Source organism: Micrasema longulum, unplaced genomic scaffold (genome assembly GCF_059751315.1).
Source record: "Micrasema longulum isolate JH-2025_06_02 unplaced genomic scaffold, ASM5975131v1 h1tg000575l, whole genome shotgun sequence".
NCBI lineage: Eukaryota > Metazoa > Arthropoda > Insecta > Trichoptera > Brachycentridae > Micrasema > Micrasema longulum.
In genome coordinates this window covers 216,813-228,382 of record NW_028277771.1, presented here as the reverse complement: position 1 = coordinate 228,382, position 11,570 = coordinate 216,813, and positions in this window count along the sequence as shown.

The window sequence follows — 11,570 nt, the reverse complement described above, 5'->3', positions numbered from 1 at the left end:
AATTGGCGCGGGAAGTTTTTGACGGCCCGTGGCGGCCATTTTGTTTTGATGATATCTATCAATTTAAAAAAAAAATATTTTGTTACTTATGCCAAATTACCATGGCAAGTTACACAATGAGGAACTTCAGCCCTACGGGAAATTGGATACAAAAAATGTTTTCTTACGCGGGGTAAAAATTAGAGCATTAAATTGTACTGCAAAGTTTCTTGAAAATGTACAGAAAAAATAATAAAAAATACTTTGATAAAAACGCACTACTTTAAATGACGTCACTGGTTCATGTGAATCAACCTATGATCTGAGAGCTATGGAAGATTTCCGGTCTGCTTGTCGCTTCTGGACCAATAGGAAGAACTGAATGAAAATAAGCGGAAATTAACCTCTGACGTTACTCGCGGAGTTATTTCAGAAATTCAAAACTTTGAAAAATCGTAGCGCCGATAATACGATATATAAAAATTAAAAAAAAAATTTTTTGACTTAGTTTAACAGTCTATTAACAATTAAAAAATTTAAAAAAAAACACTGAACTTCCTCATTGAACAGCACGTTCAAATGATAAAATATCAAAATAAGTGTTCGTTAATTCAAACGTTGCGCGCATTGCGCCCATTTTACGGTAAACATAGTGGCCCTTCACAGCCGGTCGTCTCAAATTTGGCGACCACATTTCTGATTATCGTAGGCAACTGAAATGGCTCAAAATTAGACAGCGGAGAGACTATCACTCCCTCTCACTTCTGTTCAATGTATTTCATAGTCCTAACGCTTCTATATACTTGCGCGAAAAATTTCATAGCTTATCAGTTCATGGTTTACCTCTTCGTTCTCATTCTCAAGGCACTCTCTTAATACCCATCCACAATTCCTCTTTCTTCTCTAACTCATACAGTGTCCATACGGCTCGACTTTGGAATCATCTCCCATCCACCATCAAAGATCCTACATTATCTCTGTTTAAATCACGTCTGAAGATACATCTCCTTTCTCTCCCTCATCTCCCCTCCTTTCCTCTTTCCTCTTTTTTCCTTTTTCCCATTGAGTAATAGTTTTGATTTAAGGTAATTTATAAACAAATACGTTTATTTCTATTTTTATATACTTTTAGCTTTTTAATATTTTTTTCTATTGAATATGTTCTGTTACTTGAATTATAAAAATAAAACTTTTATTTTATTGGTTGGTTGGAAGAAATTACTATTTGGCAATAAGCCCGCCAATGTACAAATAACATTATGTACAAAAAGTTAAATAATAAAATAATAAAATTAGTACACCAATCGCAGCGTATCTTGATCATTTTTGTTACACAAAGGTAAGATGATCAGTCTTACGCTTCAGGTACTAGTCCAGGGACTATGAAATATTATTGTGTGCAAACACCCTTTTAAATAAATATTTCATATCAACCATGTCGGGAATCGAACCCGAGACCTCTTGCATGGTAGGCAAACACGATGACCATCACGAGACTGACAGAACGCCTCAAGAAAGACTTAATCCAAGTTGCCTCTTCTTCACAATTTTTTGGTTTTGTTCCGTGAAACTAAGGAACGCGGGATCGACGAGGCAGGACGCGAAAGTGCTGGCAGGCGATAGGGTCTTCTGGAGGCGCCTGGTACCGTCCACATGCTCCACTTAGAAGCTGATGTGGAAAAGAAGACTTAGATCTCGATTTACCGACAAATTAGAGTTCCATATTCCATTTTCAAAATCGTTTCTCGTTTTAGAAATGACCACCAATTTTATACCGTGTCATAAACCCACAGAAACTCAAACATCTTTATAAATAACATTCATTTGATATGTTGTTTTTTATCTATATTTCGAGTGCGTAAATTAATTGAACAGTTGGGTTAGCGCACATTTGAATTATGTCTCTCAAATAAATAATTTTAAACCGAAAATATATAATTCGCACAAAGAAATTAATCAATTTAACATTAGAAATAAAGAGATGGATTGTGCAATGTTACGGTTAGGCGAAAATCAAAGAAAAAAATCGTTCTCATCTGAAGCATTATTTCAATTTATGAAGGAACCGGACATTAGACTTTTTTTAAAGAGTCATTGGCACAATTCAGGTCGGTTACAGGGGGAAATCCAAGCAGAATGCTCGTACGAAGTTTTCGTGTAATTTGAATTATTTAATACCAAAAGCACGTACGACTTTCGTTCAGAGAAATTTCTCATCTGCGGCTCTACGAATGTGCAATGTCCTAGATGAACATATTAAGTCCTCCAAACGAAAGCCATTTTAAGGAGAAGTGTACAAGTTTGGATTTTGTCTAAGGGAAGAGACTATTGCAGGAGATTGCATAGATTTTTGTACTATTAAGTTTTTATTTATATCCCTACAGAGATGAGGTAGAATTTTTTCAAATTCAGGATTATGGATATTCGAGCGTTTACAGGGCTTATGACCTGTCATTGGCTGGGTTAAGTGGCCACTTTAAGTAGGTACTACAACATTCCCCATTCCGCTTATTGGCGAATATCCACACAGGTAAAATTTTTGATTTTTGTATATATGTTGCTAAACGAGAAGCCATTCACAAGCGAGTTGGAGCGCCATCTATGTATTGATATTGAAGTTAAGTATTTTAATTAGCGGATTATTTTATTTTATGTAGTTAAGACTCTTCCGAGTTAAATTAAGTACTAGTAATCGCCTGCAGATGACTCTGCAATTTATTTTTACTTATATATTTATGTTTATACATAAGCCCTGTAAACGCTCGAATATCCATAATCCTGAATTTGAAAAAATTCTACCTCATCTCTGTAGGGATATAAATAAAAATATATACCTACTCCCCCTTGGGAGAAATCCAGATTTGTGTATGTACAAATACACGTACTAAAATAATGTTGTACTATTAAGTTTGTTGTCCAGATGTCTATTAAAGTTTATGTTTATGTAACAATTTTCATTTTTAGTTTTCTTTATTAATATGCATGCTTTTTATTAGTTTTTTTTTTTTTTTTATTTGTTTATTTTTCCATACACATATTATTTAAAAAGAGATATAATAACAAAAATACACTTTAGAAAAATACATTTTAAAATTGAGCTATAACATGAATTGGAAAAAATGCCCACAAAGACTTCAACGTCTGAGCGTGGGCCATTACTTTTTCAATTATTAAAATTTAACAGCATACATATTTGGTATGACATGAACATGAGAAAAAGAGAAGAAAAACTAAATTAACATATGCTGATATTACGAAAACACGATTTATTTGCAGAATGCATCTTTTTTCATTTTAATTATTTTTTAAAGAATGTGTCTATCTGTTCCTTCCATGCTGATCCAAGACCTTAAACCTACTTTAAAATGTACCAGTGCAGTGATTTGATGTTTTGTAGTTCCTTGGTTAGAAAATTGAAGAGTCTAGGACCAACATGTGAGGAGTGCCTCTGTGCGAACTTAGTTCTGCACCCTGGAACTGACAGTACACTATCAAATCTATTGCTAACACGATTTAAATTATTTCTAAACAATTTTCCATTCAAGTAAACATATTTTATGCACTGAAATATATATAATTTTTTAAAACTAAGGAGTCTACTCTCTATGCATAATTTATTACTAGGAAATAGTCTATGTCTTTTGTAAATTGTTTTGATTATATTTTCTGTGTAATTTCTATTGAGCGACTTTGCGCGTCCAAGACTCCTCCCCACGCTATTATACCATATGTTATCGAAGACTGAATTAACCAACCCAGGGCTCTTGACATCATAGAATAAGGGTTAAGTTTTTTTTTGTAATAAGTATCTTTTTATTTTTTAATCTTTTCTTTTTAATCTTTTTATTTTTTTTTGTAATAAGTATCTTTTTATTTTTTAATAAATACAGATATTGTAACACTGTTTACATTAATTTGTTTATGAAGTAGAACTACGTAGTATTAAAAAGCAATGATTTTTTATTGAAAATATTTCAACAATGTTTGAGTATTTCCAAATGCTTGCAGACTGGCTGGATTTCCTCCCTAGGTAGTTATTCGTATTTAAATTTATTTCAACAAAGAGGGAAAACGTTTTTGAGAAGGGAATATGGAAGGGTTCAGCCGGATGAATCTCACCCACGTGATAAAGGTTTCAGCTCTTTTACTTCACAAAAGTCAACAGATGGAAGAGTTGAGGAAATATGGATGTTCAAACATGGACAAAATGGTGAATGTTACACAGTGTGTAAAGTGGCCATTTAAACCAGCCAATGACAGGTCATAAGCCCTGTAAATGCCTAGACTTCCATATTCCCTTCTCAAAAACGTTTTCCCTCTCTGTTGAAATAAAATTCAAAATGAAAATATTTGTTTGCGTACCGTTTGTACGTGATTCAAAGAAAGAAGAAGTTCAATGCAATGGGAAATCGGATATGAAAAATGTTTTTTTGCACACGGTAAAAATTAGAGAATTAATTTGTACGGCGATTTTTCTCTTAAATGTATGAAAAATTCATAAAAATGATTTTAATAAAACCAAACTTCTTTTCCTTTATTTATTCATACAAAGATACATCAAACAGAAAAATAGTAATAACAGACCCTAATTCTATTAAGCCAAAAGCCCTGTATTGAGTTGGAATACAACATAATTAACATCTTTTGCATAATTTATTAAAACTTATTTAGTCTCTTTATGTTTAAAAATTGTTGTTTTTAATACTTATTATGTATGACTGTATGTTTTCTGAATAAAATAAAATAAATAAAAACATAATGGAAAGTGGAAGCATGCAAATTATTAAAGAATACCAAAAACAAAAACTATTACATAAACAATGATTGTAATAAATATCTGTACAACACGCTTAATAGTACATACATCTATGCAGTGTCTCACAGCAGTCTCCTGAAATGTTCTCTTTTCTTGTACAAAATCCAAACTTGTACACATCTCCTGAAATGTTCTCTTTTCTTGTACAAAATCCAAACTTGTACACATCTCCTGAAATGGCTTTCATTTTGGAAAACCTAACATGTTCATCCAAGACATTAAACGCTCTTGGGGCCACAAAAGAGAAATTTCTCTGAGCGAAAGTTGTACGTGTTTTTGGTGTTTAATCATTCAAATCACAGTAAAACCTCGTACGAGCTTTCTGCAGTAATTTCTTCTTGTAACCGACCTGGGGCCTTATGCTGGACTCTTTCTTCTTTAGAATCGTATGCGACTTCCGTAATTCGACGAGTGACAGCATTCTTGAACCACCCATACAAATGCAGTCGATCGAAAACCAATCGACTTTATCTCGAGTGCCTTTGTGCACTCGACATTGACAATCGGATGCGACATCGCAACTTCAGCTGTCAAACTTCTTTATTGTATAACGCTCGGCATTCATGTTTCAATGACGAGTAGGTATTTTGGTAGTATTTTAACTTAAAATTTACAACACTGATCAATGTTATGATGATGACCTATCAACAAATGTGCAACAAATATAACTGTTCTTATTTTTAATCCATTATCAAATTAAGTTTCACTAGAAACATGATTTCAAAATTATTTTATCGCTTGCCAATGTCAGAATACGTATTTGAGATATACATTATACAATATGTTTTTAAAATCCATGAAATAAATATGAAATGTTTATAATAACATGTAGATGTGTGTTATGTCAAAGGCAAATAATAATTATTAATGTTGCAGTGTCTCAGTCAAACATTTTCTTTTATTTTTTTCATAATATTCCATACACAAAATATTCAACGGAAGAAGTCTGACATGAAACAATAAATGTTGACGTGTGGCAGGAGACCAGGAGAGTCATAGATAGATACGGATTTGTTCGTGTTGCCACTTTCTGCCATGTCACAGCTTTCTAGCATAAGGCTCCGGAAATTTGTGAATGACTATTACAAAAAATCATTGTCTAATGTTCAGTACCTTCATGAATTGAAACAATGCTTTAGATAGGAAACATTTTTTGAAAATATTTTCTTTGATTTTTGCCTTACCGTAACACAGCACAATCCACCTCTTTATTTCTGTTGTTAAATTGATTGATTTCTTTGGGCGAATTTTATTTTTGGTAAACAATTATTAATTTGAGACTCATTATTCAAATGCTTAACTAATCCAACTGTTCAATTAATTTATACGCGTATGAAAAATAATTCAAATCAAAAACATCAAAAGTTTTATTTTAGGTTGTTGAGAAACAACATAATAGAAACCAGAAGTATGCGTATTATTAAAATAAACCTAAAACAAACATTATTATACAAACATCAACTTTAATAAACATCTGGAAGAGACGCTTAATATATATATATACATATATATATGTCAATGATCGTATGTGTGTCCTCGATGGACTGAATAACTGAATCGGGCTGTGGTCGCGTGGCTAGTGACACAGACTCACGGTTAAAACGTCCGTGGTTCGAATCCCACTCTACCCCAACTTGATTCCCTTGTTCTAATAGAAGTTATTTACAACTCGTCAAAAATGGCCATCAAAATTAAATATTTAGGTGAATCATAAAAACGACAATATAACTTTTTCAAAAAAATACTACTCCACCGATTTACGTGCGGTTTTCAGCAAAACGTAGATTATTGCCATGAGTATATTCATAGCTCTTAAAATCGTCAATTTATTTTGTATAAAAAAAGTTAGGTTCGTAAATGCTTTTTTTATCGTTCATCGGGTTGTATATACAAAAAATAATTGGTAGAATGTTTTTTTTTGTGTATAAAAAGGTTGTTCTTGAATGTTTATAAACAACATTCGTTTTTTATGGATCCCAATCAGATAATTTCCTTAAATTCCTTTTAATTTCTACCCATTTATTTCTTAACTGGAATTTTTAGTAACACTTAAATAATATTCACTGACATTCAATAATAATTTAAAAAAAAATAAAAATATATATATTTATATATATATATATGGTATGACATGACCATGAAAAGAAAAGAAAAGAAAATTAAAGAAAAACCAAATTTACATTTACTGATAATACGAAAATATGATTTATTTGCAGTGTGCATTTATTTTTTATTTTTTTATAGAATGTTTCTATTTTTTCCTTCCATGCGTAGTCAAGACCTCAAACCTACTTTAAACTGTACCAGTGATTAATTTTTATGTAGTTCCTTGGTTAGAAGATTGAAAGATCTTAGACCAACAAGCAAGGAGTGTGTGCCTCTGTGCGAATTTAGTTCTGCATCCTGGAACTGACAGTACACTGTCAAATCTATTGCTAATACGATTTAAATTATTACTAAACAATTCCCTTTTCAAGTAAACATATTTCAGGCACTGAAATAAATATTATTTAAAAAAACTAAGAAATCCACTCTCTACGTATAATTTATTACTAGTAAATAGTCTAGGTTTTTTGTAAATCAATATTGTCCAGTACCGTCATAAATTGAAACAAGGCTTCAGGTGGAAAAGATTTTTTTTTATTTTCTTTGATTTTCGCCTTACCGTTACACTGCACAATTCATCTCTTTATTGCGGTTGATTTCGAAATTTTAAATCGATTGATTTTTTTATTTTTATATTTTTGTTCAATAATTATTTATTTGAGTCATTATTCAAATGAACGTAGTTATACAGAAAGCAGCCAGCTAGTATTACTACAACAGCAAATAGTACTACAACAACAACAACAAACCATTACTCCGTTTCCCCGTAAAGGTAGGCAGAGAGGATAGAACGCCACATCACTCTATCTTTACAAATTCAAATTATTTATTCACAAAGTAACATAACAAAGGATTTAAGACGTTAAATTGGAACTTTATATCAAACCAAGAACCCTTGAGCAATGGTTCGACATTATAAAAGTATAATACTCTCTAATAGCAAGAGTATTTGCCTCTTAAACATAGTTTCACTAATGTGAAAGATGTCGATCTCCAAAGTGATAATGTTCAGCTGCTTGTCTGCTCTTCCGATCGGCATGACCAGAGGCAGGTTGGTTCTGGAAACCGGGAGGTAAAACAGTCTGTGCTGACGCTGTCGGAGATAGCCATCAAGAACATAAAAATTGATACTCTCTAAAATGGCCCAGTTATCGATGAAACCCCTTAACAGTCTGAAAAAATGGGTCAGTGTAGACCCATCCCTTCTAAGTTGCAAACTATTGTTCCCAAGTATACCCAAGAGGAACCCAGTGGGATAGAGCCACGGATAACTACCATACTCCCTCATGTAGAGATACTTCAGAGTTTTTTTCTGAACCCTCTCCAACATGTGGGAGTATCTCGCTTCGTGCGGACTCCATATCACCGATGCACTCTCAAGCCTCGAGCGAACCAACGAGTTGTACAACATTCTGAGTGTGCGGGGATTCTCAAAAACCCTTCCAGTTCGGAGAATAAAACGCAACATCTTTAATGCAAGGTCACATGTTCTCTCGATGTGAGCACGAAAAGTCAATTTGCTTTCATAGATTACCCCAAGATCCTTAATTGTTGAAACACGGATGAGTTGGTGGCCACCCATACAAATCTCGATTCTTCTACATTCATACATCTTCTCATGCACGCGCGCCGATTATTCCAACTTTTGACATGTCCATCTTCAAGTATTTGTTGGATTTGGTCATGCCATGTCTTTCTCGGTCTACCTCTATTTCTGCATTCATCAACATTCGCATTGTAAATATTCTTAGCCGTTCTTTCAAAATAGTATGGTTTTTATAAATCCATCTAAAATACGAATTATGTTTGCGGGTAGTCAAAGATTGCTTAGTAAGTTAGACGTATCTTCACTTAATCCTTTTAATGTCAATGGTACCAATATTCAATACAGGAAATCCATAAAAAATCTTGGAGTACTGGATGAACATCTATGCTGGCGAGCTCAGACTAATGAATTAAGCCGCAAAACATTTTTCAGTCTACTCAGAAGCTTGCGAAAATTCTTACCCATTAATACTAAATTCACTCTGGTACAAGCATTACTACTAACTATTCTAGATTATACTTATGTTTCCATGACTGATTTAAGATGTGAGCAACTCGATAAACTTGAACGACTTCAGAATACATGCATAAGGTACATTTTTGGTCTTAGGAAATATGACCACATTTCTGATTATCGTAGGCAACTGAAATGGCTCAAAATTAGACAGCGGAGAGACTATCACTCCCTCTCACTTCTGTTCAATGAACTTCATAGTCCTAACGCTCCTATATACCTGCGTGAAAAATTTCAACGGTTTTCAGTTCATGGTTTACCTCCTCGTTCTGATTCTCAAAGCACTCTCTTAATACTCATCCACAATTCTTCTTTCTTCTCTAACTCATATAGTGTCCATGCGGCTCGACTGTGAAATCATCTCCCATCCACCATCAAAAATGTTACTACAGTATGTCTGTTTAAATCACGTCTGAAGAAACATCTCCTTTCTCTTACTAAATCTCTCCTCCTTTTCTCTTTTTTCCCTTTTCCCATTGAGTAATGGTATGGATTTAATGTAATTTATTGGCAAATAAGTTTATTCATATTTTTATGTATCTTTAGCATTTTTTATTTAGCATCTTTATTTTATATTGAATATGTTTTAACATGAGTTGTAAAAATAAAAATGTTATTTTTTGGTTGGTTGGAAAAAATTTCCATTTAACAATAAGCCCGCCAACGTACAATTAAAATTGTGTACAAAAAGTTAAATAAAATAAATAGTAAGATAATGAAAATATTGGCATTAATAATTCAATTTTCTATAAATGGTGTATTGGACATATAAGAACTAGGCAGCGCTTTGTCAAATGCTTTTGCTTTAGTCCGTTATGTGACGCGACGGTTCAAGAATTTCACATCTAACGTCGCAATACTATTGTACAATGCCCCAAGTTGACCTTATTTTCTCCGGGCTGGTATTCCAAGCGCTCTCGCGGCCACATTTTCTCGTGTATTTTGTAACTGTTTTCTCGTGCCGCGAGAGTGGTTCAGAATAGCACCCCTGTGCCTCGATTATGAACGCTATCTTCATCTGTGTATATCGAGACATATTTAACTTTTGTACTATCTGTATTTTCCTCGGTATGTTCACCATATCAACATCATGTGATCGAAACGAACCAATGAACGACCGCAAAAATTACTCCGCGTTCCTTACTTCATTAACATTTAAAATAGTTCTCAATAATATTTTAAATAGGCTTTTGTAATAGAAAGCGCCCACTTAAAAGCGATTATAAACTCCAATAAATCCCAATTCAAGCAAAAAATCCTAACTTGAACGTGATTTTTAAAAGGCTTTTGACACTTGCCAAGACGATATGCTTTATGTCGTCTGTATGTATTTACTGAGTGACAAAGCCGGTTTCTTTAACGTCTCAATACGTACACTCCAGAAAATGGTAAAATGGACGGAGAAGATATAAAAAATAGACTAAACTAAAAAGATTTCTAGATTTAAATTTAACGAGGCTTGAGACATCGATTTCCTTTATTCGCGTTACACAAGCTTATGGCGATCACCCGAAGATTCTATTTGAGGAGAGTACCGAAAGGATGAAGCGGCAAAAGATCATTAACCTGTGGAATTGTACACCCCTTCCCCAGTTTAGTTACGCAACGCAAATGGGACTTAGCTGCAGGACAGGCAGAAGTTAGTTCAAGATGTTTTATTTGACCCATTTGATTCAAGTAAATATAATCAAACTTACAGGAAGTTACTTGAAACTTTAGAAAATGATTTTCGGTCTTGCACGAGTAGGTGCGCTTTCGAGTACCTTCTTCATTTGACATACAAACTGGCTATTCAGAAATGGCAGGCTCGAGAGTTCAACGGGGAAATCATTGCAGAAACCAAAAAAGTCGGGATCAGTACAAAGAAAAACTAGGTTTGACTGTGGACAAACCAAAACTAGGAATTCGTATTTAGAATGATGAAAATAACGCCTGTGGCCGTGTCTGCAGAAGTACCAAATTTAGATTTAGAATTAATAAGAAAAATGCACACGATTCTAATTGTTTTATCGTGCGGCCAAATGGAAAAATACCGAAAGTATTCGTTACATACGGCCAGGGATTTTGTAGAAAAACATCGGTGGTGTAATATGTCGCCCACACTTTACATATATTCAGTACACGGACTTAAATTAATACAAAATTAAATATTGCCGATAGTTTATTTCACCGAATGGGCGCAGAAAGTACGTAACAAAGATTTTTTAAAGTTTAAAGAAATTTAGCCGAATAAAAGAGATATTTAAAATCTATTTTTTACCCGCATCGGAATCATTAATGAGAAATATGAAAGAGAAAATTGACGAAAAAATAACTAATTAGACTCCCAAAAGATGCTTTGGATCTAATAATACTTCCATCTGGAAGGTCCGCCAGCCAAAGCGAAAATAATTATTCTGATCATGACGGTGACTCAAAAACATTCAATGAAGGGTTAACAAAAAGTGTTGGTGTGGTTGTATCTAGATGATTCCAAACACGTGATACAATCGCAACATTGCAATTATAAATATATAATTTTTTTTTTTATAAATATTTACAAAATAGTCTTAAATTAAAGTCCTGCTGATTTGCATACATACAACTCGTCAGCAGGTTCTTATAAATTAC